General features: G+C 43.3%; 1 long non-coding RNA gene across 2 annotated transcripts in view; it reads left to right on the forward strand.

The window, feature by feature from the left end:
• Positions 1-13546, forward strand: part of LOC122756070 — a 67942-nt gene extending 54396 nt beyond the window's left edge. For both annotated transcript variants that reach the window (XR_006356431.1, XR_006356432.1), the window contains one exon: positions 12576-13546. This is a non-coding gene — a long non-coding RNA (uncharacterized LOC122756070). The remainder of the gene's footprint in view (positions 1-12575) is intronic.
• Positions 13547-27337: the final 13791 nt, after the last annotated feature.

The following is a 27337-nucleotide window of genomic DNA, read 5'->3' on the forward strand; positions in this document are numbered from 1 at the left end:
ATGTTCTGGTTCTGCATCTTGAGGAGCCAAGGTCCCATTAGGGATTCCCTGGGGGGTCAGGTCAGTCTAAGTAACAGAGAATTATTCCTTTCTCCTGAGACAGAAGCTAGCCAGGTCCTTCCACTTGATTAAACAGAGGAGGATAAACTTGTCCGGACTCGAAGGAACAAAGTCATCTAATTAAAAGAGCCAGAGGGATGGGGGCAGTGGCTTACAGAGGCAAGGACTTTGGACTTGGTGTCAGATGACTGAGTTTGAGCCTTAGTTCATACACTTATTTCCTGTGTGATCTTAGGCAGCTCACACAACACCCCTAGGTCTTGGTAAAATGAAGTGGGCTGGGCTGGGTGGCCTCTAAGGTCCCATCCACCTCCAAATCTATTGTAACCATGCTCTATGAGGCCAGATATCTCCTCCCATAGTCTTCTGTTTTCCCCTGTTATAGGAGATTCTCATCACATCCATAAACCTGTGTTCCCTGGGGATCACATAGATAAATGAGTGCTTGGAATCAAAAAGTGATGGGAGTGTTGTCAATTGCTGCACTGAACAAGGCAAGAAAGCACTGGAGAGGGGGGAAGAAAAAGAGATATGGGGGAGAAAAGGAAATAGAGAGGCAGAAAGATGAAGAGAGTGAGACAGAGAGAATAGGCTGCTGGTGGGGTCAGCATTAGAGAACCATGTAGGGCAGGACTACTGAAAGAAAAAGTTTGGCAAGGTGACAGCCTAGTAGTTTATCTCTCTCTCTCTCTCTCTCTCTCTCTCTCTCTCTCTCTCTCTCTCTCTCTCTCTCTCTCTCGGTCTCTGTCTGTCTGTCTCTTTCTCTCTGCAATGAGACAGAGTCAGAGAGACTGAAATAGAGAGACTGAGATGAAGACAGACCAAGAGACAGAGAGAGATAGAGACAAAGACAGAGATAGTTAGAGAGGGGGTGAGAGAGATGGAGAAAGAGAGGTAGAGGCATGCTGGAGCACAGCTAGAGGGGAAAGAGGGTGTAGCTGACTGCTAAAGGACTTCAGGGAGAAGATGGAGATGGTTCCTGTCCTTAACTCCTTGGATGGGCTGTCTATGAACCAGAAGGGTGTGACAAGGGAGCGATATCCACCACATCATGACCATGACATTGAGGGGAATGAACGCTAGTCTTCTTCTGCTATGCTAATGGCTTCTGGGAGACTTAGCTTCCTTGGGATGAGTAAAGGTGAAAACTCAGGCATTAAAGAGGTTGTGAATGCCACTGAGCAAGGTTGTTCTGCTGAGTGGCAAGCAGCCACTTGGGCAGTCTCAATACTGGGCTTCGAATCATTCTTTTTCACTCAGTAATGAGAGTGTCATTTCTTTTTGGGTCAGGTGAAGTAGGGAGCATCTAAGGACCTTAATGAGAAATGAGCCACAAAGTAGACTAAGCTACCTTTAGAGATTCTCCTGGTCTAAATTCCAGATGGAGAGAAAATGTAATGACCCAAAGGAGTGTTAAACTTATTCAATATTATATACAAATTATTATTTTACATTTAAAACCCTAGAATGAGTCTAAAGGGATCTGAATCAAATTTGGGAGTAGATTCCTGTTAACAGTTTAAGACAAACTTCCTAAATGTCCAAAAGCATGCTATTTTCCCTCAAATGTGAAGGGGGCCCAACGGCCTTCCTCCATCATCATCACCACCCCCACCATCATCATCATTGCCACTGCTACTATATACATACACATCACGCTTATAATGTTCCAGACACTGGGTTAAGCCCTTCAAAATTATCTTATTTGATCCTCACAACAACCATGGGAGATAGGTGCTATTATTATCCCCATTTTACAATTGAGGAAACTGAGGCAAAGAGAAGGTAAGTGATTTACCTAGGATCATAGAGCTAGTGAGTATATGAAGTCAGATTTCAACTCAGGAATTCCTGATTCCAGGCCCAATGCCCTATCCATTGTGCCACCTTGCTCTTCCACCAGATGGGTGGAGATTATTATAATCAATCTTTAGACATGGGTGGGTCATTTTTCTATATTCTGTGGGTGGTGGTGAGAAGGATTTATATTTTTCATTCCCAGGAATTATTATTAATAATAATAATAATAATATACTTTCTATAAGCCAGGTAATGTGCTAAATGCATTACAAATATTATCTTATTGGATCAAGAATAACAATACCTAGACTAATTATTAAATGTTTATTGAATGACAGGGGGAGAAGGAAAAGAATGTGGAAGTCAAACTTTTGAAAAAATTAATGTTAAAATGTTTTACATGAAATTGGGAAAGAATAAAACTTTATTCAAACAATGTATATTGAATGAACAAATGACCACTTAACCCGCATCCCCAAGTCCACAATCTGTACTCATGTGTTCTGTTGTGGTGTCCACATTTTAGACAGCACATTGATGAGCTAGAGAGCCCATAGAGGAGAGCAATCAGGACAGTAAAGGGCCTCAAGTCCATGCCAAAGAAGTCCAGGTAAAAGGAATTCATATTAATTATCCTGGAGAAGAGAATATTGGGTTGGTGAGTGGGTATAATAGGGAAGAGGCAAAGACTTGCTTTTCTTGGTCTCTGCAAGTAGAACTAAGAGCATTGAGTAAATGTTACAAAGGGCGAAATTGAGGCTTAATTTAAGGGGGAAAATTTCCCAAGACGGATGTCTAAGAATAGAATAGGCTGCATCTAAAAGGAGGTTGTGAATTCCCCATTTTTGAGGTCTTTAAGCAAAAGCTATATGACCTCTTTTTCTAAACACTGTAGAACACATTTATGATCCAATGGGCTTGGAACTTTAGAGGTCGGGTGGCTTTGTGGGTAGAGAGACCATGGTATGACAGACAGTGTGATGTGGTAAAGGGCTAGCCTTGGAACCAGGAAAACCTGAATTCAAGTCCTGCTTCTGACATAGCCTGGATGTGTGATCTTGGGCTAGACCCTTAAAGGTCTCAGTTTTCTATTCGAATCTTAATACTCTTAATACTCACAGTACTCAATACTTGGCACTGTACATTGTAAGCAAATACCCTGTACTGTAATACTCAATAATCATTGTAGAATAAGTGCCAGTCTTCACTGGTAGATGGACTTTCATCAAATGCTCCTTATACCAATGAAATCACAGATGTAAATCCCTGTGCTTTGGATTAGATGGAGCTTGGAGACTTTGTGATTCTACAGGACCAGCCTGGATCCATAATCTGGAGCTAGTCCTAGGGTGAGGGAATTCAAAGGATGCCACCTGCTGCTGGCATCCCTCTGACCTTGGTAGCCCAATTCTCTGATGACTGAGCTCTTCCTTTGTCCTCTTGTCTCTGGGTCCCTTTCTTGAACCCCGTATTCCATTAACTCCATCCTTTCTTCATTAAATTCTCTCCACGATTGGGTGGACCACCATATTGTGGGACCTTTCTCATGCCTGCCCATTTGTCTGCTGGTTTGTCTTGCTTCTGCCTACTTAAACACCTGCATCTTGGATTTAATTTAGACTTTTGGTGAACAGTCCTTCCTTTCCATCTGTTCCCTCTCCATAATTTAACAGTTTGGGACCTACCTTTAGACTTAAGGTCCCCAAGTGATAATCCTTTATATAACCAGCCCCTGGCATGCCTTTATTGATTCACTCTTTCCATTTGGTTCCATTCAACAAGACTTTACTAAGTGTTTACTATGTGACAGGTCCTGGGGAGTTTCCCCCCATCTAGACCAATGACTTCACTGGAATAAGCAGGAGTATGTTGGCATATACTACCAGCACACAAAAGCAGATTTTAAAATTTTCAGCATGAGTATTTTTATCTCAGAAATAATCAAATGCTACAGCTCAGGGTCTTATTTATTGTTTTGCTGCTTTTCTAGATTTAAGAAAGTGATGGGGAAATGTGAATGATATAGATTAAATTTATGAGTGTGTCATGAATACATTTTTTCTCTCTTCAGAGATCTGGTTGTTAAAAACAAGGACATTCTTGTTATCAGGAACTATCCATTAGGAAATTCCCTCTATCAGTTTTTATCTGCATGTAAACCACAATTAATAGTCTTAAAGAGTTGCTTGGGGGTGCTTTGAGCTTATGTGATTGTTCATGGTCTCTCAGGCAGTATCTGTTAGACATGGTTCTTGAATGGAAGTCTTCCTGACTTTGGGGCTGGGAGTGGGGGGCGGGTCTATCCCTCATTCTCAAGGTAGAAAGACAAACATAAAATACTCTCCTTCCTTCCTCAATAAAGAGATTACATTCTAATGTGGAACATGGCTATCCCAGAAATAAGCAAATATAATGTCAGTTATGGGGTGTCAGTTATGGAGCTCTGCCACCTCAGGGGTTCAGGGAAAGCCTCTTGGAGGAGGAGATTTCTCTAGAAAGGAGCCTTGAAGGTTGGGAGGAGGTAAATTATAGGTAGGAGAGAACAACATCTGTGCAATGGCATATTGTTTGGACATAGAACATTGCGGGTGAGTGGCTGCCATGTTCTAGAATGGATGGAACACAGTTATTCATGTGAGAAAATAATGGGATTTGGCAGATACTCAAAGGCTCACCTGGAGATTAATCTAAACTGATTGAATTAAGTGAGAGTGATTGACTGCTGATTAGCCTACTTCAGTTAACTAGATTGTAAGCACACCTGGTTAGCCCTCAAGGAGGTATTGTTCTCAGAAACTAAGGACTTTGAACTCAACTAGAGACCACCTTCAAGTCCAGTGAACCAATGGATTTGGATGATGCTAACCAATCAGCTTGAAGCAGTGTGTAAGGACTGCCTCTGCTCCAGACCTATAAAAAGCTTCCACACTGAGTTTGAGGAGAGTTCATGGATTGAAGCAGGCTCGTGGTGGAGGACTTGAGGAAGAACCAGACCGGGCTGGAACTCGAGGCTAGACAGGCCTTTCTTTCTGAGCTCCACATGAATACCTGGTATGTTTTAATAAATGCTTAATGCTCAAAGACTGGTTGATGCTCAAGCTTCTAATTTAAGGCAACTACACATTTAGATTTTAAGCATCACAGAGAATAACCAGAAACCTGGATAGAATGCCCCACCTGGAGTCAGGAAGAGTCGTCTTCATGAGTTCAAATCTGGCCTCAGACACTTACTAGCTGTGTGACCCTGGACAAGTCACTTCACCCTGTTTGCTTCAGTTTCCTTATCTGTAAAATGAGCTAGAGAAGGAAATGGCTGAAACTACTCCAGTATATCTGTCAAAAAACCCCAAATGATGGGAGATGATGAGATCCCCGAGAGACACCACAAACAGTTTTTATGCACCTACTATGTACAAGGCACAGTAATTGATGATGCAGGTGTGCAGACAAAACCCGTGGCTCTGTTGCATTGGAATGAACAATGCATCTGGGATTAGGGAGTCTGGGCTTGAAGTCTGGCTCTGTCACTTACTTCCTGTGGTCCTCAGGTCATTCATACATAGAATAAGGGGGTTGGACCTCTGTGTATCTTCTAATGATCTTGTGATTTCTTCATATATATAGTCTTGTGTTCCTCAGCAGTTCAAACTCCTTTATTATCACTCAAGGGATAGCAATCACATGGTACAGGGAAAAGAAAACTAGATCCAGAGTTGGATGAGATAGATTCAAATCTTGCTTCTGGGGGACCTCTCCCTGGGGACCTTTGGGAAGTAATGTGACCTTCCTGGGTCTCAGTTTCATCATTTCTAAGAGGAGGATGTTAGACTGGGTAGCTTCATGCCTGTCAGCTTGAGATCTATGATCTAGCATAGATCCATGATCTACTCTCAGCCTTCTGCCATTAGCATGTTGTAGTTTCTGGAGAAGGGCACACATCACATACTTAATGGCTGTTATGGAGAATTGACCATCTTTCCCCAAAGGCTGCTCTCTTGGCATTTCTCTTCCAAACTCAGGCCTTTAGATCAGACTCAGGAAGGGAATAAGCAGTTGGGTGAATCAATCAAGCATTTATGAATAATTAATTATAATATAAAATTGATATATAATTATATATAATACAATTAATTATAATGAATGCATTATAGTTAATTATAATATAAATATAATATATTATTAATAACAACTAATAATATTATTTATAATTAATAAACCCTTATTAAGCACCTACTATATGCCAGATAGATGCTGACTACAAATACAAAAATAAGACAGTTCCTGTTCTCAAGGAACTTACATTCTATTGCATTATTTTTGGAGGTATGTGGACAGGTTTTTGGAACTGGGAGATTCACAGCCTTTCTTCCACCATCTTGGCTCCACCCCCCCCCCACCCAGGAACTTACATTCTAGCCAAGAAATTATAACTACCTAGGACTAGAAATAAAGTGGGTGATACCAGGGAATGAGGGCAGTGAGTCACTGGGATCCTTTAAGAGTAGACAGAATTACCACTTGTAGCAGAGGTTCAGGGCAGTTGTGAGTTGATTAGCAGCTGGACTCTATGTCCTTGGAATTCCCTTTCACCTCTAAAATCCCAGAGTGTGAGTGATACAAGGTAGGGAATGAGGGGGATAAAAGAGAGTTCCAGATGGAGGGCCATGGGATATCTGGGGATGGAGGGGGTCCCTTCCAGTGGGGGTGGAGAAGGGAAAGTGGGAGACATCAAGCCCCTCTTGAATGTGTGTGAACTTGGGGCCTGCCCTCCATGCTCTGGTGTCTGGCTTTTTGCTTGTTTCTGGTGTATTCCCAGCTCCCTATGTGCCCCACCCCCACTACTTCCCGACACCAGGTCTGACATTGCTGCAAGAACCCAGAAATAATGGCTGCTGGAGGCACAGTGACAAATTGGATCTGCAAAGGTCATTGATTGGCTCTCTCCAGAGCAGCTTCATTACTGGCTCTGCCCTGAGCTCCAAGCCCAAGGCTGCCTACCTGCCTTCCTGCTGCTTTTCAGCTGCTTATCATAATCAGAGGGCCCAGACCAACACCCATAGATTCTTTCTCCTTTGTCCTGAGAACAGTCATCTGACTCCCCATACTGAACCTATGGAAAAAAGGACATACTTTGAGTAAGGAAGAAGCCACAATTCTTATCCATCTGTTCAAAATAATTATGAATTTGGTTCAATGAAGAATAAGATGTTAGAAAGTATGGTAGAGTGCATAAGGAGCCAGGAAGACCTGAGTTCAAGTCTCATCACTAACATGGGCTGTCTGGGAGATCCTGGGCAAGTCCTTTACCCTCTCGACGGAATGCCTTAGCCCACTCTCTAAACCTTAAGTTGAAGTATAGTTGTTAATCTTCATGATCAGAGTTTTCTCACTAAGAATAACCCCAAATAATGACACTTTAATGTGATGGGACTCACTGCAATAAAGAATGTTCAAGTTTCAATTGTCTGAAAATGTGATGGACAGATTCTGTCATCCATGTGAAATCTTGTTTGCAAGGCCATGGTGATCCCCTCAGTGCAGAAGTGTCTGATGGGCAGCCTAGAGTATCCCCTAATTACAATGTAATTGGGAAAGATTGAACAAAAATAAGTTAAAGTACAATAAAACAAAGCTAACATTATATTTTAAACTAAGTCAATATGTGGCCTGTGGGGATCCTTATATATGGATTAGTGCTTGATAATTTCTATTTGAGTTTGACATTGCCCTAGAATGTGCCACCTACTCCTATTGCTACTACTACTACTGCTACCACTACTACCACCATTACTATTACTTACTAGTACTAATTACTGCTAGCAGTGCTTCCTACTATTAATGGTAACTACTAGTAGTCACTACTACTTCTAGTTATTACTGCTATTAGTTACTACTAGTCACTGTTCCTATTATTTAGTACTACTAGTTACTATAATTAGTTACCACTTGTCACTAATACTGCTAGTTATCACTACTACTATTAGTTACTACTAGTCACAGCTATTATGAACTACTGCTAGTAGTTATTACTACTTACTACAATTAGTTACTACTAGTGGTCACTACTACCATCATTTACTATCAGTAGTATGATCACAACTCCTCCCATTCCAGGTAATTTCTGAATAGGCCTTCTGCAGGTTTCCTCAAGCCCAGAGTTTGGCAAGGCCTTTGGTCCAGCCAATTTGAGACATACAGTGAACTTTCCTAAAGAAGTAGATGGGTCTTTATTTGGCTTGTATAAGGGAAGGGTGTGTGGCTTGGTGCCAGATGTTCAAAGATGGGGACACTGAAGACACAGAAGGGCAGCACACCAGGGCAACAACACTAATCCCACACAGTAGGGCAGCAGCTGATGTCTCCAAAATAGTGTGAGGAAAGATTGGGGAAGGAGACCAAGAGGGGTGCTACAAATTAGAATTGAGCTTCCTGAGGGCATGGGCCATCTCAGTCTTATAAGTGCACCCCTGAGCCCAGCACAATGCCTGGCACATCATAGATGCTAAGTAAAAGCTTGCTGAGTAAGTGCAGAATGTGGCCTGAGACTCATTTGTAAGGGTCTATAAATAAATAAAGGAGTTTGTATCTGGCCTAGAGGTGATGGATGTATTTGGAGTTCACTGAGTGTGTGTGTGTGTGTGTGTGTGTATTTCTGGGGTACTGGGGGCAGCACTGTTGGACCTACTCATCACCTGGGTGGCTGTATGTAAGCAGACCAGAGCTCTCAGAGGGTGCACCATTGGCGCACAGGATGTTTGGGTCCTACTGACTTGTAAGAGCTCTGGGTATGGACCCATGGACTGAACATAGGCCCCTTGTCCTAGGATCAGTCTAACTAAGTTTGGAAAGGCTTATCACCATTTTGGCTACCTGATCATGGATTTTTTGGCCCCAGTATTCCTCAGTGAAGTGCTAGCAGAAAGGGTTGGGGTCTGTGCCCACATAGGGAATGAAACTATGAATTCTTGAAGTATTCACACGAAGCGATAATATCTCACCTTTCTCTATGACACTTTCCTAACAATTCTTTGATGTGACTATGATTGTGTCCATTTCATAGATGATGAAAACAGAGGCTCAGATAAGTGAAGAGACTTGCCCATAGTAATACAGCCAGTAAATGTCAGAGCTGTAATTGAATCATGGTCCCCTGACACCGTGCCCTTGACAGCAGAGAATTCCAGAAGACTTGTGATGGAAGGGAATTTGTAAAGCATTTGATTCAACCCCTTCTATATACAGACAAGGTACCTGGGATCCTGAGAAAATAATGGGATTTGCCTTGGTTCTGTCACATAGCTCATTAGAGGGAGGGCTGAGGGTAGAACCCAGGGGCTCCAAATCCCAATGTGAAAGGCTTGGTTAACTTTCCCCCTGTGTCCTGAACACCTGACCCCAAATTTGTACCAAGGACCTGGGTTCAAATTCTGACACTGGCATTTACTCCCTATGTGATCTTGGGCTAGTCCCTTCCCCTCTCTCTGGGCTTTGGTTTCCTTACCTGTAAAATGAGGCAATTGGATTAGATAGGTTCTGAGGGGCCTTCGGGTACCCTATCACAAAGCCCTTTGTGAGGGACAGCTAGGTGGCGCAGTGGATAGAGCACCAGCCCTGGAGTCAGGAGGACCTGAGTTCAAATCCGGCCTCAGACACTTAACACTTACTAGCTGTGTGACCCTGGGCAAGTCACTTAACCCCAATTGCCTCACTAAAAAAAAAAAAAAAGAAAGAAAGAAAAAAAGAAAAAAAAGCCCTTTGTGGCAGCCCCCCAGGGAAGAGGGATGGGCTGGTCTTCGGCCGGCAGCCATGGAGGAGAGGAACAGGATGTCTCCCTTGAGGAAGCCAGGGCTTTGAGCCTCAGGCTGCTGCAGCAGACCCAGCAGGTTTGGCCAAAGGCCAAGGTGGTGACAACTTCTGGGCACTCATCTTGTACGCAAGACCTCTGGTTTGTTCAGGGCCACGATTTGTGTTCTATGAAATCCAGGGAGGAAAAATTCTGATAACCTACTTCCCTTTTAGGAAGATTTAAGATTACAGCCCATGAAAACTAAGCAGATTGAAGTTGGCTTTTCTATATCCCCAGGGCAGGAAGAGGGTGTAACCTCATCATCACTGGCAATATCATTCTGTCCTTCCTTGTATCCCATACGGTCCAGACCCATCCCCTGGCAGAAGTTGGGAGAGAGATCTGAGAACATTAGTTATCACCTGTCACAGACACAGAGCTGTCCTTTTGGATTTGGGGGTCTGGGGCAAGCATTATGAGCCACACTGAGTACATTTAAATCATCTGTGACATTTCCTGAGACTCGATGAGGCAATGTTGTGGAAAGAAATAGAGTTGTAGCACCAGATGGGGGAGAATATAATTTGGGATGTAGTTAGTGGTGGGGTGGGGAAACTCATCATCTGCTAGATTCCTCTTTCAATTAATTATTCTTGAGTACAAGGTCCTAAGATCAATTATTTCAGTCTGTTGCAGGAGTAGTAGTGATTTTGTACTAGCATTCACTACATTTTGACACCTTGGGTCAAAGTCCCATCTGCCCCATCCTAGTTTCAGCTCTGAATGGAGAGTAGGTCCAATACTATGAATAGGTAGTGTAGACAGCCACAGAAATGATATGAAATGCCTTAACATCCACATCTCTCCCATGCCTCCAGGTCATTGCAATTCAAAGCATTTAATTTTAATTAGGCAAACATTTACCAAGCACCTTCTCCTCTCTGGATCCAAATAGAACAAGGTTCTCCCTCTCCCACATGAAATCTCTTTAAAATCTTTGAAGATAACCACCATGTGTAGGTAGGTAGAATATAGATAGATGAATATTTAGGTGACAGACAGAGAGAGCATTTGTTAAATGTCAAGCTGTGCTAAGCACTAGGTATGCAAAAACAAGAAAACGAGATAGTCCCTAATATCATGAAGCTTACATTCTAATGGGGAAAACAAGACAGAAAGGGGGAATGAGAAGTTTGGAACAAGGTGGGAGGACAAAGAAAGGGAGCACTACTCACTGAGTTGTCCTCAGGGTGGAGTCGTTCCTAGGGGGGCAGGTAGCAACAGGTGATGGTGGATCAGGGCAGAGAGTGAGAAATGGAGAGTAACAAGTGTGGACGGGCTTTCTCATGATATTTATGGCTGTTCCAGACCATCCCGACCATTTGTCAGAGCCCATTTGGTCCATGGTGGGTTTACCTAAAAAAACTTTTGAGCTCACTTACCATTCAGACCTGCACTATGGTATTAGGAAAATTGGGAGCAAAGTCCAAAGCTGCTGAAAATAATAATAGCTAGTATTTATATATTTCTTTAAGGTTTGCAAAGTGTTTTACAAATGTTCCTTCATTTTGTCCTTACCACAATCTGGAGAGAAGGGTTTTACAGATGGAGAAATTAAGGCTGGCACAAGGTCAAGTAGTTAGCAAGTGCTTAAGGCTGGATTTGGAGTGAGGTCATGCTGGCTCCCAGCCCAGTACTCTCTCCTCAAACCAACTAAGGTGTCTTCTCCACATCGGAAGAAGCCTGAGACTGAGTAAGTCAGGGTCAGGGTCAGAGCCAATAAATCCTGCTACTGGGCAGGGTAGGTAGTGGGGAGGGAAAAGGAGGTGAGGACTTCAGAGTCACTATCATTGTGCAAAGTGATGAGTGTCTGGGAATCACGAAGTGCAGGAAAGATTGAGTAAACGGATTAAAGAAACACTTTTGAAACATACTTATTTCCCTTCTTAATTTTATTTTTAACTTTAAACTTTATGTAATTTTCAAAATCTAATTTCATCTTTTCCCCTGGGATAATTGTTGTATTTTTTTCACATTAGTTTCTTCTTTCCCGACTTTAATTTTTCTCCTTGAAATTGGATAGAGCACAGGCCCTGGAATTAGGAGGACCCGAGTTCAAATGTGACCTTGGACACTATCTGAGTGACCATGGGCAAGTCACTTAACCCCAACTGCCTAGAAAAAAATTCAGTCCCTTTCAGTGCCTCTACAACACTGTCCATCTCTCTCTTTGGCTTTCTTTCTGACCCTCAAACATATATCTTTCCCTCCACCAATTCATTTTTCTTGTTGAGTCTCTACTCTCCGGCCTCCCCTGCCTTTCTCCTTCTGCCCAGCATCATTTGCTTTTCTTTCTGCCCTCTCTCCATCCTTCCTCTTTTCAACTCTGAGAGGCATCACCCCCTAGGGATTTCTATGCTTTCAGCTGTGTCTGAACTGAACTCGCCTCCAGCTTCCTTCAGTATCCGAGGTATTACCCAGGTATTTTTTCAGGCCAAAGCATTCAGACTCTAGGAGCCACGGCCTGATTTTTCTTTGGATACTGAACATAGCATCAGCAGTGAAGCCCGGCACTGGAATAGGTTGCAGATTCCTTTGGCTTCCAATGAGGCCCAATTATCTGTATTTTCCCCAATCTCTCTTTCAATCTGCTAGAAGCATCTTGATTCCTTGAGCTCTATCTTTAATGGAAAAAAGCAGGGATTTTGGAAGTCTGATCTGGTATGCAGATGTCACCCAATAATCTCCTTCTTATGTAAACAGCTGGGATCAGCAGTGTCAGAGTTATGCCACTCCCCCCCCCCCCCCCCCCCCCGCCCCTTAGAAGGCTCCTTTTGAATTAATAGAGCCTTTCAGTCCTCTGTAATTTGAGTCCGTGAAGAGTTCATTCAATGATGCTATGCTTTTCTCCTCTGCCTTCATCTTTCAGGTCCCAGAATGACAGTCTCAGAGCTGGAAGGACCTCAGAGGCCATTTGGCCAACCTGGATCACGATGGGGAACCCACCACTGCCTGTGGAGACAGCTCATGTGCTTCAGGGACATTTTTCATGACACTAAGCGGAAGCCTTCATCTCTATGCCATCCACCCATAGCCAAGAGGAACAAATCTAAACTGTCTTCCACAGAACAGCTGTTAATATACTTGAGGATGGCTCTACTTTCTCCCTTCCATCTCCTCATCTTCAAGCTTGATTTGCTCTTGATATGCTATGTTTTCCAGCCTTTTAGCACCCTCGTTATTCTTTCCTTGATACTCGTCAGTTTGTCTAAACCCTCCCTAAAATATGTTACCCATAACTGAACACAATACTGCAGATGTGGCTTGTCCAGGGAATGAGCACTTCTTTCCTTTTAGACATTTGTCATTGACCCAGTTCCAAATCCACTGAACACTGAGCTCACATCTTTCCATCATAATAACAAACAGGACATAAGAGAATTTGTCAAAAGATTTGCTAAAACCAAATATACTTTAACCATAGCATTCCCCTTACCTACCAGTCAGCTTGTCTGGCATGATCTTTTCTCGATGAATCCATGCTGTTGATGAACCCATGCCCCTTTTCTTTCCAGTGTTCTCAAATGGTCACATTGTAAATAGGATTGGGAGAATCAGTCAGTCAACAAACATTTATTCATTGCTCTGCTACAGTGTTGGAGATAAAAACTGAACTTGTGATTTCAATGGCTTTTGGGGACTCTAAGATGAGGAAAATTCTTTTATCAATGAAGATTGGCACCTTTTTGCAACCAATAGTCTCAGAGAGTTTCCTGTTCTACAATTTTGCCAGCAAATAGAGTCAAATTCACTGGTCATTAGTTGGCAGAAACATCTTCCCATTAAAAAAAAACAACAACACAGGGGCAGCTAGGTGGCACAGTGGATAGAGCACCAGCCCTGGAGTAAGGAGTACCTGAGTTCAAATCTGGCCTCAGACACTTAACACTTACTAGCTGTGTGACCCTGGGCAAGTCACTTAACCCCAATTGCCTCACTAAAAATAAAAGAAAACCAAAACACAAATGGGAACCATTTTATTTTCCCTTCTCCAGACCCATGACTCCTCCCATTTTTAAAGATCCTTGAATGATCTTTGACATCAGCTTTGTAATCATATATGCCAATTCTTACAGAACCCAAGGATATAGAGTGTCTGGGCTCAGTGATCTGAACTCATTTAGCACAGACAAATTCTCTAATAGTGACTATATATCTTGGGTTTCCACTGATTGGTTCCTCCCCAAACTCTGTCTACCTTAGTTTTCTCATCCATAAAATCGGGATAATAATAACATCTACCTCCCAAGACTGTTGTGAGGACCAAACGAGGTAATATTTATAAAGTGCTTAGGACAGTGCCTGACACACAGTTGTCGCTTAATAAATACTTATTCCCTTCTCCTTCTTCCATCTTTTGAAGGATGAAATTATTATTAAGGCAAGTTACACATTTGTCAGCTCTTCTCCTTTGGGCAGAGAGAGAATTCTAGCAGAAGTCTGGATAATTGACATCTCCCATCACTACTCTATCCTGTTTCTGTGCCAAGGGGGTGATCCATTTTCCAAGCTTCTCGTCAATTTTCCTTTTCCATCCACATGGTCTGTAATATATGCCAAATGGGGAAAAATCCCTTCTGTTTCTGCTCCATTGAGCTTCATCCATGCATTCATCTCTCTCCAGGTCCTGAATTTCTCCACATAAATATGTCTTCTTGATATACAATCCTGCTTCCCTCCCCCTTTACCTCCTTGATTCCTCTGGAATAAAATGTATGTTTCCAAAGTCATATTCCCATCAGGGGATCTGATCCCACAAAGTGATGGTGAAACTTAATGATTTCAAATCTGTCCACTTGTGTTAGGAGCACCAATCAGTTATCTCAGATTGTTAACTAGACTTTCAGCACTCATATATGCCTATTCGGGCTGTGAGTTTTAGTGCCCTCTTTCCCTAACTACCTTGATTGTATTTTGTACATAATGGGGAATGGTGCATGCACAGAGTGCATTTGTGAGCTTGGCTGATGCAAATCTCCCACACAGAAGTGACTGAGAAACTTGCTTCTGAGAGCGCTGTAATGATGGAAATGCCTTGGGGAGACTGTGGGGTACGTGTAGACATTCCGTGTTTCCTATCTGCTCATCAATAAGCGGTGGCTTCTTTAACAGAATAGCTTTGGAACCAGGATTGGGAGAACCTTCCAAAAACCTTGGCTGGCCTCAGTCCTCTCTCTTGCTGGCTCTCCACTTTTGGTTTGACTCCCTTGTTGATAGAATTTGGTCAAAGATAATGTGGTAAGGGAGAGGCCTGATGGGCTGCTTCCTTCGGGAGACCAACTCATGTAACCCTGGTGAATACCAGTACTAGTTCTTTGCTTTGTTCTTTCATTTTAGCGGAAGAAGATCAGTTTGGAGGTTCCAACTTTGTGAGGTTCAAAAGGTCAGGAAGACACGCCTCCTGGATTCTGGGAGTTGGAGTCCATGTCAGGTATCGCAGCCATTCCAGCATCAATATCTTCAGGAGCAAGGAGTGATCTCGACCCAGAATAGCCTTGGCTGATATGAAGACCCATCCAGCAGACATTTGACATTTGGAGGTGAAGGCCTGATCCCCAGAGACTGAGGTGGCATAGGGGAGAGTTTGCCCCCAAGATGTGGAAGAAAGTATTTATTCTTCTATTTTTATTCTATCTTCAAAGTAAATATCACTGTAAAAATGGAATGATATTAGATAGTTGAATGTGTAATCCTGGGCAAGTCACTTCACCCTGTTTGCCTCAGTTTCCTCATCTATAAAAGGAGCTGGAGAAGGAAATGGCCAACCAGTCTAGGATTTTTGCCAAAAAAACCCCAAATGGGGTCACGAAGGGTCAGACACAACTGAACAACAGCAACCAAAAAATTGAATGGAACCCACTGGTGGCTAAAGATGGTAGCAACACCATCTCCAAGTGATGCCAATAGAGAAGAAACTTGACTCTCCTCAGGGAACTTGAGAAAGAGCTGGAGTTGACTTTGGGAAAGTAGGTCCCAGAATACCCACTGCACATATTTATTCATTTTTTGCTTATTCCTATGTCTCTATTGCCTTCATTAATAGAATGTAAGTTCCTCAGAGGCAGGGACTTCTTTGTTTTTATCTTTATACACTTAGCACTTAGCATAGTGCCTAGTACACAGTTGGTGCTTAATAAGTGTTTGTTGATTAATTATTGCTGATCTTTGGATGTTGCCTCTTCATCTAATTCCTCCTCCTGCCTGAGTAGTTCACTGTATGCCTCCAGTGCTGGCTGTTGACTTCCCACCTGAACAATCTTGTTCAGTTGTTCCTCCTGAAAGACCAAATTGAATGGAGGGCAGAGTCGGAGACGGGGCAGTCGGAAGCAAAACACTTTTGAGGAGGTATAGGGTAAAAGAAGGTAGAAAATAGAGTAAATATCATGGGAAGGGAATAGAATGGAAAGAAATAGTTATGATGATTGATTATAATGGCAAAACATATGGTACCAACTTTGCTGGGCTATTGTGAAGAAAATTCTTTGTCAAGTTTAAGGTACCATATGAAAGTTATGATGAACATGATGCTATCAGAAAAACCTGGGAATACCTACATGAACTGAAACAGTGTGAAATGTACTGTATACAAAATAACAGCAATAGTGTAAGATGATCTGCTGGGAAGAACGTGGTTATTTTCAACAGGGCAATGATCCAATATAACTCTGAAGGACTTATGAAAATTGCAATCTATCTACAGAGAAAGAACTGATGGTATCCAAAAACAGATTGAAACCCAATTTTTTTGACAGTTCCTTAATCTGAAGTTTTGTTTTTATCTGTTTTTTCTCACAACCTAGCTAATGTGGAAATGTTTTCCAAGACTACTCATGTATAACTTAGATTGAATTGCTTGAGTTCTTGGGGTGGGGTGGTGGGAAGGGAGAGAGGAAGAGGAGTTGGAACACAAAATTTTTAAAAAATTGATGTCAAAATTTGTTTTTACATGTAATTTGGAAAATAAAATTCTAAACAGAAAAAAGACCAAGTTTAGGGGTATCCCTGCTGCCCTTCTCCTGCTGAGCAAGGGGTTTCACACATGAATCAAGCTCATGCCGGGATTTGCAAATGACAACACAAAAAGGGAGGATGAGGATGGCAATGCTGCTGCTAAAGAAGGTCTGTGATGCCTTCCTCATGGGCTCTCCTGCCAGTCAGATTCCAGCTCTTCCAGCCCTGAGCAGACTCTACACAAAGTGGCTCTGGTTGGAAAAAAATTACTCTGAGATGAACTTTTGGTGATGAGTCTTTGCTAACTTTGCTAGCCAGTCCTCCAGTAGCCCTGTATTAATTAATATTAGGATCAGAGAATGAGAACTAGAAGGAACTTCAGGAAACATCTAGCTAAGCCTTTCATTTTACAGATTAGGAAACTGAGATCCAGAGAAGTGCCTCACCCAAGGTTACACCAGTGGTAAGGAGCACACTGGAGATGAGAATCCAGGTCATCAGGCTTCTCATCCCATGTTCTTTCTGCTATAACACACCCTTATTTTATGGAGGAGGAAAGGCAAGCAAAAGTAGTGACATGACTTGTCCAAAGTCACACTATAAGTTATTAACAGAAGTCAGAGCTCAAACTCCCCCCTGCTTTTTTTGGTGGGGCAATGAGGGTTAAGTGACTTGCCCAAGGTCACACAGCTAGTAAGTGTCAAGTATCTGAGGCCAGATTTGAACTCAGATCCTACTGAATCCAGGGCTGGTGCTTTATCCACTGTGCCTCCTAGCTTCCCCATCAAACTCCCATTTGATCTCAGAGTCCAAGGTTCCAAGGAAAATACCTGAAAAAGGAGCCCCCAGTCTCACCTCTTATCCTTGGTTGCTACACTTTATCCCCTCTTCTGAGCCTCAGTGTCTTCATCTATTAAAGAGAATATAATCCCTACAGTATAAACCTCAGAGTTATTGTCAGAATCAGATGAGACAATGTATCCAAAGCATTTTGACACCTTAAAGAGGAATATAAATGTCAGCTATTAATGAGGCAATGAAGCAGCCCCCAAGTCGATTCCCAGATTGCTAAAGACTGAGAAAGTTACTGATGCTTTCCAGCAGGGTTTTTTCTCAAGCTGCTTCGTCACATATCTTTTGGGATTGGGTTTTATCGAAGGGCATTGAACGAGAAAGTCAGGGCAGACAGAGAATGTCGAGGTGCATAAGGGAACCTGTCTCTTGGGGGAGGGGGAGGCGACATCCTTTCTGGATCGTAATTATGTCCATGGGGACCATCTCAGGGCCTTCCCTGTCTATCCAAGCACACGGTTTGGTAGCTTCCACTGAGTTCAGACACTGAATCCGAGCCAGAGTTCTTGGCTGTGTGACCTGGGCAAGGTTCTTAACCTCTCATTGCTCTAGGCACCTCATGAAAGCTATTAGTTGTAGAGAAGGGGCTCACCTGCATTCCTGCAGGACGTCTCTGTGTCAGCAGCATCACCGCTCTCATTCCCATTCCTGATTCTTCTGAGTAACCCTTGTTACTCAGGGAAGGGACTGAGCATTAGACAACAAGGTGCATGAGGAATGGCACCAGGCCGGTAGGCAGGACCTATAAGATGCAGTGGTAGGGCACTGGATTTGGAGTCACAGAACCCGGGTTCAAGTGCTGGCAATAATACTTAGTACCTGAGTGACTTTGGAAGAGCATGAGTTGCTGCCAACCTTGAGCTTGGGGAAGGCACTCTGGTCCTCTGTCAAAATGAGTCACTATGAAGGTGGGAGTGTTTCTGGGAGGAATCATGCCGGTGGCCAATTGTCTCCTTCCTCTCCCCGACCTCAGTTGACAAAGCCATGAGCACATGGCCCTGCTGCTGCTTCTGTCCCTGTGGTGTCTGTAGCTTCCTGCTCTTAGGTCAATGAATAGTGAAGACAGAATGGACTATGAGCTTGGGATGGTTGGCCTGGATGCTGGGTCCAGGAACTGGAGTCAGGCCCAGAGTTTGCATCCATCAAGCCAGGGAGGCAGCAAGGGTTATGGTGCTAAGTGAACAGGAAAGACTCATCTGTGGCTAAGGCACACCCAGAAGGAAACTTGGCGGGGCTAATGTTCACAGCAGCAGGTTTTCACATAGGGGAAAATATGGCTCCTGGGCATCGAGGAGAAATCCTCTGTCAATTCTGTTCTTGCTTTATCTTCTTGGTAAAAGTGAATTTGTGTAACAGGCTAAATGGTCATGGGCTGCTAATCACTGGGCCAATTAGAGGATGGATATTAACTGTAATTGAGATTGAGACTGGTGAGAATGTAACAGAATGGGGGTTCAAGTTGGTGGCATTAGAAAGAAACCCCTGCCTCTCAGTGATTGCCTGAGAGCCTTTTGGTGGCGTTGCAGCTAGCCTTGTTCTGGGTTCCCAATTCATCAGTGTGATGGGGAAGCCCCTCCCCTCCCACACCCAGGGGTATATGTATGCACACATGTATATATTTTTGTGTATATATGTATGTCTACATGTGTATACATAATGCATTATATGTAATATATAGGCTATATTAACAATTGGGGCAAATTCAGATGCATTCAACTTATCCCCATATCTCCATGTAAAATTTCATCAGCTGATATTTTCCCTGGCATGCCCATCTCTGCAGTTCTTTTCCCCTCCCCACTTTCTACTGTTCTGTTTCCTTTTCTTCTTCTTTTTTTCTTCTTCTTTGAATCATTTCCCTGAACATCTCATGGGAAATTTCTCGGTCTTAGGAAAATGAAAGGGAACTGGAGCTCTCTGGGGGTTTGGTAAACTCACCCAGCTTCCTGAGGTAATGACTCCCTCTGGCCCAGGCTCACCTTTTGTCCTTTCTCAGAGGAGGGGGGGTGCTGGGGCTGTCTGACAATCATAGCAGAGTAAGAGGAGTGTACCTGGAAGGGTCAGCCTCTCTGTATCCATATGTTACCTGTTTAGTTTATCACGTCAGAACCAGAGAGCCGTAGGTTTAATTAATGGGCAGATGCAAAGCAAAACAAATGCTGGAATTGCTCTGACTGCCACCACTCTCATATTGGTTGCTTACCTATTTTCATGTTGTAATAAGAGCTAACATTTAGTTATTGATAATCATATAATAAAATAAAATACGACATGATATGACACTATATGACATAATATATATGATATTACGTATAGAGAGAATCCTATCTTATTTACCTATTTGCATGTTGTAATAAGGGCTAACACTTGTTATTGATAATAATATTAATATTTTCAGGATCAGTTGAGATGTATTAATGGCAAGATAAGTAGTATAGACCCTCTGAGTGATATTAATGCAAGGTCCTTATTTGCAAGTATAGAATCCAATTAGATATTTCAGGGTACTCAAAAGTCCAAATAATAATGACAGTTACTAGAAACCTCATTAGCACAGACTAATCACAGCTCTGCCTCAGGGTGGCAAAAACCCAGAGGGCACTGACAGGGTTTGCTTTCAGAAAGAGGCAAGAATCATTAGGAATCATTAGTTAAACTAGGAAGCTGCCAGGTAGCTTTGACCACTGCCCCTTCCTTCCCATCACCTCTGTTTCCTAGGTAACTTCTCCCTGGCTTGTTCCATCCCATGCTGTTTACATAGGCACCTAAGTTTTGCAGAACACTTTTTACACATAGCATTTCATCTGATCCTCACAGCCACCATGGAGCTGATATTATTCTCTCCAATTTACAGAGGAGCAAACTGAGTCTCAGAGAGGGTCAATGATTGGCTCAGGATCAAAGGTTTAACTCTACCCACTACATGGAGCTACTTCTTTTATTATTTATTCTGTTTATTTTTAAAATATAGAATGTAAGTTCATTAAGGCACTATTTAAAAATTTATTGTACTTGAATTCAAAGCAGGTAGTACTATCTCTCACACACATTAGTCACCTAATATATTTTTATCGATTTGGAGTTAAGCTGAATATGTTGGTTTTCAGTATGGAGGATACGTTTTCCCTATAGTTGTCCTTCCTTCTCCATGCAGATACAATTGTAGAGGGCGGTCTACAAAAGCTATCCTTCATTTTCACAGCATGTTTTCTTGTATTTTCAATTGGTTGTTGCTGAGTCTAAGATGAATTTTGGGCAAGGGACATTCTCTCAGTCTTCCAAATACTCAAGAATATGGTTTAGTACTAGACAAGAAGAGTGGAGACCACATTTCCAATCCACCTTTAGGGGCCTTCTATCTACATGATCTTGGAGAAGTCACTCAGTTACATTTCCTCTCCAATAGGGAGGGATGTTAGAACCCCAGAGTTGAATGGAAACTGAAGGATCAATGGAGGATAGATTTGAAGCTAATAGGGACCTCGGAGGATGTCTAAATCTACCTTCATTTTACAGATGAGGAAATAATTCCAGAGAAGTCACATGATTTGTCCAAAGTCATACAGGTCCCATGTGAAAGGCAAAATTCAAACACAGGTCCCTATATAGTCCATTCTCCTACTCAGTATTAGAATCCTTCTATATCATTTCTAACAGAGGGGTGTTGTTATTATTGTTGTTGAGTTATTTTTCAATCATGCCTGACTCTTGGTGATCCCTTTTGGGGTTTTCTTGGCAAAGATACTTGTGTGCTTTGCTATTTCCTTCTCCAGCTCATTTTACATACAAGGAAACTGAGGCAAACAGGGTTAAGTGCCTTGCCCAGGGTCATCCATGTCTGAGGCTGGATTTGAACTCAAAAAGATGAGTCTTTCTGATTCTGGGCCCAGTGCTCTATGTACTTCACCAGCTATCTAGACAAAGGTGGATCTAGCCTCTATTTGAACCCTGGTATAGTAGCTAGAATCAGGAGGACCTGGACTCAAGTCTAGTCTCTGACACATGTTTACAGGCAAGTTACTCCACCTCTCTCAACTGTAAAATGAGCAGTAGCTTGGACACAAAGCCTCAGAGACCCCATCCTAGCTCTTTATCTGTGATTCCCTAGAAGGCCATTCTTTTCCCAACCCGTCAGCTCTAGTTTGGGGCCCGCCCGGGTGTTGTGGGAGATCAGCAGGAGCCCCCACACTGGGAAGAACGAGTGAGGGAAGAATACTTATTGTCCGCAGTGTGCCCTGCAGCTGGGTGGACCATGCAGGGCAGGGCTGGTCCATTCATTAGGACAAACACCACCTTTGGCCATTGCCAAGGGCTGATGTTCTGGGTCCAGAGCTGAGTAGAGACAGCAGGAATAAGCATTTGTTAAGCCCTTGTACTCCAGGTGCTGCGCTAAGTACTAAGAACACAAAAATAAAAGAGAGACTGAATGCCCTCCATGGAACATACATTCTAATGGGCGCCTATGGGAAGGTCTAGCCTTGGAGGCAGATTTTGGCTTAGAAAGTTATAGGGATTATAAGTACAGTCACAGGGAAGGATAGTTTATACCTTTCCAAGGAGCAGTGACAGAGTTGGTTTGATTATCAGCCCAGAACTTGTAAGATGGGGTGGGGAGCTGTGTTCATGGCAAGAAAATAGCTGGGGAGTAAACTGAGGCCGAGATTTATCATGGGTCAAGAGAGGTGACCACTAGGTTGGAGTTTGAGAGGAGAAAGCGTTAAGTCCTCCAGACTGTCCCAGTGTGGTATTGATACCCTTAAAGGATTAGACAAAGGGGAGCAAGGAAGGTCTTCAAAGTTCGGGGTGAATCCTCTAGGAGGATTTATGGGGAACCATGAGTCCAAACACTTTAGGATGAACAGGCAGGTGAGATCTGCCCCTGTGGGAGGATCCCCCCTTCCCCTAATTCCTGAGATTATTACTGGATTAGGAGATGGGGTCCTGCGTTCTAATCATTGCTCTTTCATTTATCTATGAAACTTTGGCCAAGTTGCATTGAAAAGAATACTGAATTTCAGGTAAGAGTAGACCAGGATTCAGATCCCAGCTCTGGTTCTTATTATCTGTCTGACCTTCTTCACTGTAAAAAGAGAGCCTTGGCCTGGATGATTCCTAAAATTCTTTCCAGCTCTAAATCCTATCAAGTCAAGACAACAGGCATTTATTGAGGGCCTACTATGTGCCAAGCACTGTGCTTGAAATACTGAGAAAGAAAAACATAATCATTGCTTGCAATCAGATGAGGGAGACATCAGTATGTGGGACTTCTTAGAATTTCCTCATGTTTTACTAAATCTGTTTCCCTGTAAATTTCCTCACTGTTCCTCATTCTACCCTCTTGGGGCTGAGAGAGCAGAACTCCCTTATACTCTCATAGTGGGGATCCAAGTTTCCCAGTCTCTCTAAGGAATCTCTTCAGGGCTGTGGTTACACGGCCCCTGGAGAACATAAATGTCTCAGCTAGTCACATCTTTTATGTCCAACTCCACCCCCCCACCCCGAGAAATACTCCCCATTCAATTGGATTTTACTTTTTAAAAATTCAACACAGAGACCTACCATGACTTGGCTTCTCCTGTGCAGCCTGTGAGCCTGTGGGGATATCTGTGAAAAGTCAAATATAAAACAGGTGCAGCAACATGAGAAAGGAGAGAGCAGCAAGGCCAAATTGATTCCATCACCATGCAAGAGGGGAAAAAAACAACCCCTATTGAAATAGCCCCCAAAGCTACTGCTGTGGCTGCCATTGCCCCTTGTTGTGGCTTGCAACCCCCCCTAGAACAGATGCAATACATTAAGGGGCTGCTGCACCAACAGGATAAAGCCCAGCTCCTATCCAATTAAAGTCACCCTTCCAGCTTGACTCCGGTCAAGTGAACGCTGATGTTTCCAAAAGGAAGAATGAGTGCATTCTCACAACCCATTCGACCACAGCATTTTATTACTTTTTTTCTGGGGATTAAATTCCTTGCACACAAAATGGTTATCAAAAGACATTCCCCCCTCTTTCTTCTAGCTTCCTCTCAATGCATCCTTCCCACCCCCAGCCCTCTACTGCCCCCACCTCTCCTCCTTCAAAGCAACCCAAGTTGCAATTTAATAAAAATAACAACCTGAAACCTAATTGCAGAAAACCATAGGAAGAAGTGCCAAGCCCCCAGATCAACAAGCATAGATGGAATGCTTGCCCTGGATGTGGGGCACTGAGGATGGCCAAGCAAACAGAAGGCACATTTTGGCCCTCGCAAGAGTGTGCCGTATCATGGGGAAACTCAAGCACATGAGGTGTGTCAATTTCCAGCCAACACCGAAACAAACGCAGGATTATGCTGTTCTAATGAGAGGTCCAAGTGCCGAGCTCAGTGACTTCTGTTTAACACAGCATCATGGAATGTCAGTGTTGGAAGGAGGCCTTAGAGGTTTAAACCAACCCCTAGCTGACCAAGAATTCCCTTTATAATATGTCCAACATGTAGTCAACTTCTAGTGGTCATGGTGTAGCAGAGAGGGTTCTGCACTTGGAATTAGGAAGACCTCAGTTCAGATGCTGACTGAAGCACTTATTGGCTGTGTGACCCTAGGCAAGTCACTTAACTTTACTGTGCTTTAGTTTCTTCATCTGTAAAAAGAGGGGGTTGGACTTGATGACCAGCTCTAAATCTGTGATTCTATGTCCTCAGGCAACCCAATTCATTTCACTTTGGGGTAGCTCTAATTGTTAGGCATTTTCCCCTAAACTGAGCTGGAATGTGCCCGACATCACTAGCAATCATTCCTACTTCTGCCTTCAGGGCCCAGACAAAGAAAATCTGATTCTTCTTCCAAGGGAAAGCTCTTCTTCAAGTACTTCAAGATGGTGATGATAGTCCCCTTAAGCCTTGCTTTTCCATGTTAGACATTCCCAATTCCGACAATAGATTCTTCTATAGCACAGACTTGAGACTTTTCACTATTCCTGTTTATTCCCCGGTTTGTTGATTTTCTGCTTATCAACATCTTTCCCAAAATGTGGGGTCCAGAATTGAACACACTGCTCAAGATATAGATTTGCCATTGTGGAAGACACTAGGACCATTGCCTTCTCATTCTCAAATGTTAGTCCTGTCTTCCTACCCCAGCCTAAGACCACATTGGTCTTGGTGAACTCAAACTGAGTTTGTTGCTCTTGTCCCTGAACTCTAGTTCCACCACCTCTTGGACACTTTCTGCTAGGAGGTCCCCAAAGTTGCCATAGACTCAACACATCCCAAGAGGATTTATTATCTTTCTCCTGAGCCTGCTTATCCTCCTAACTTTGCCATCTCTGAGGAGGGCAGTGCCAGCCTGGGGTTCCAAACCTAGGAGTCACCAGTCACTCTTTATTCTTCCTCATTTTCATCCCAGCTCTGTTCAGTTGTCAAATCTTATTAACCATCTTCCCTTCCCCCGAATCTCTCATCTGGCCCCTTCTCCCTAATTCTTCAAGCCCCACTCTGGTCTCCCTGCCTCCAGTACCTCTCCTCTCCAATCTGTGCTCCACATCTATAGCAACATGATATATCTAAAATGGAGACCTATCTGACCATGTCACTCCTTTGCTTAAGACATTTTATTGTCTCTAGAATAAAATACAAGGTCCCATGTTTGACATTTCGAGCCCTTCTAAATCTGTCTCCATTTACCTCTCATCAGACATTAGATGTCACTGCCCTTCATGGATTTTGTGAATCCAAACTAGCTGACTGACTTTTACTCTCATAGACACCAAAGAGCCATTTCTGTGCCTTAAAACAGGATGAGCCCGGGGGGAGGGGGGCTGGCATTCATTCCCGCCTCCCTGGCTCTCAGAATGCCTCACTTTCTTTAAAGCTCCTAAGCTCAAAGACATGTAAACAGGCCTTGTAGCAAGAAAGAGGCAGAACAGAGAGAAGGAAGGAATGATGGAACGACTGGATGAAAAAAGCATTTATGAAGCACTTACTGCATACTAAATTCTGTGCTAACCATAAAGTCTTTCCTAATGCTTCTTCTGGGAGGTATACTATATTGTTGTTGTTGTTTGTCCTTCATTCTTGAAGAGGACCATGACCCTGGGGTGATGTCATGACTTTCAGTGAACTGGATTTAAGTGAGGGAGGGCTGTGTACACTATAGAGAGGACCCTGCCTTTGGGCTGAGATTAAAAAGGCTTAGGCCCTCCGGGGTTTTTTCTGTGTAAGAGGGGCCAGGGCCCCTCCCCCTCTGCTTCCAGCTGAAAAGCCCTGTGGGCTTTATGGAATGCCAGTCAGGTGGACAGATGGGGAAAGCCCCAGCTCCCTCCACCCTGAGGGAAGCTGCCCCAGAGATCCCAGGCTTGTCCTTCCAGGACCTGGGCTTGGCCTGCGTGGAGTTCTTGCGCACACAGCAGGGGGCATGGGCCCCTCAAGCCCTGGGTGTGGTATGCACAGGACACTTGAGCCCCCTGGCTGCAGCCCTAGTGCGGCTGGCGGATTAGTTTGGTGTGTGTGGGGGCGGGGCGCAGGGAGCCCGAGGTTTGAGGGGAGAGAAGGAAGATATATACTGGGGGGCAGACAAGAGAAGAAGTCCAGAGGATAGAAAAAACAAGAGGAGGCTAGAGACACTGAGAGGTTGGTGAGAAAGGGACGCTAGAGATGCTGAGGGGGGCTGACGAACAGAAAGAGGACGCTGGAGGACTAAGAGAATGGAAGGAGGTCGGTGAGAGAGAAACACAGGAGTTCAGCATAGCAGTACAAAAAGGGAAGTTAGAAGGTAAGGGGGATTGACAAAGTGAAAGGGGCTTGGAGTTAGAAGAGAGGAGTGAAGCAGTGAAAGCGAAGCAGGGAAGCTGGAGTGAAGGAGAAAAAGAGTGAAGGTTGGAGAGGACTGGAGGCAAACTGGTCCAAGCAGCTTATCCTCAGGCAAGAGGTGGCAAAGGCCCTTATTATATTAAAAGCAGACAGGTCTCATATAACTTTGCATTTCTTATCTCTTCCATTTATTTTTTTAAAATTTACTTTTATTATTATTATTATTTCTGGTGAGGCAATTGGGGTTAAGTGACTTGCCCAGAGTCACACAGCTAGTAAGTGTCAAATGTCTGAGGCTGGATTTGAACTCAGGTACTCCTGAATCCAGGGCTGGTGCTTTATCCACTGTGCCACCTAGCTGCCCCTCTTACATTTATTTTTATAAATAAACCCTGCTTTGATTATTTAATTAAGAGGCTTTTTAATCATTTGCTTATCAATTTGGGAGCGGAGCAGTGTGGAGAAATTTTTAAAATGGCCCATATTAAATTAATAGCAGTCAGATAGCCAGACAGTCAAACAGTCAACAGATTAGGCCCCCAGCTAGATTAGGGCCCAGAAAATCAGTAAAATTATTCTTAGATTTGAATGGCAACTGTGGCAGAATTTATGGCCCATTTATAATTTTTCTGTAGATATAATTTTTCATATATCCCACAGTTATAAATGTTTTAGATTAGATTAGGATTAGATATAGTTATAATTTTTCATATAAGTACAATTATAAGTTTTTCAGATAAGATTAGGATAAGTTAATTTTTTTCACAAGCCCATAGGATCCGATAAGATCACTGGAAAGGAGCCATAGGGAAAAGAGGGCATGTGTTGGTGGAGAGTTGGTCGGGGCTGCCCTGGTTGTCTCTGAGATCTCTCCCTGTGTTGAGATTTTGTGACTTGCACATATCGGTGATCAGTCGATTCTGATTGAATCTATGGGATGGACATAACTTGGGATGGGAGCTCCCTTGACTCTTGGGGCTCAGGGGAAGGACTCCAGGGAGGCAGGTATGGTATAGGACTCCCCATGGGTTCCCTAAGGGTC

This window comes from Dromiciops gliroides, chromosome 4 (assembly GCF_019393635.1).
Source record: "Dromiciops gliroides isolate mDroGli1 chromosome 4, mDroGli1.pri, whole genome shotgun sequence".
Taxonomy (NCBI): Eukaryota; Metazoa; Chordata; class Mammalia; order Microbiotheria; family Microbiotheriidae; genus Dromiciops; species Dromiciops gliroides.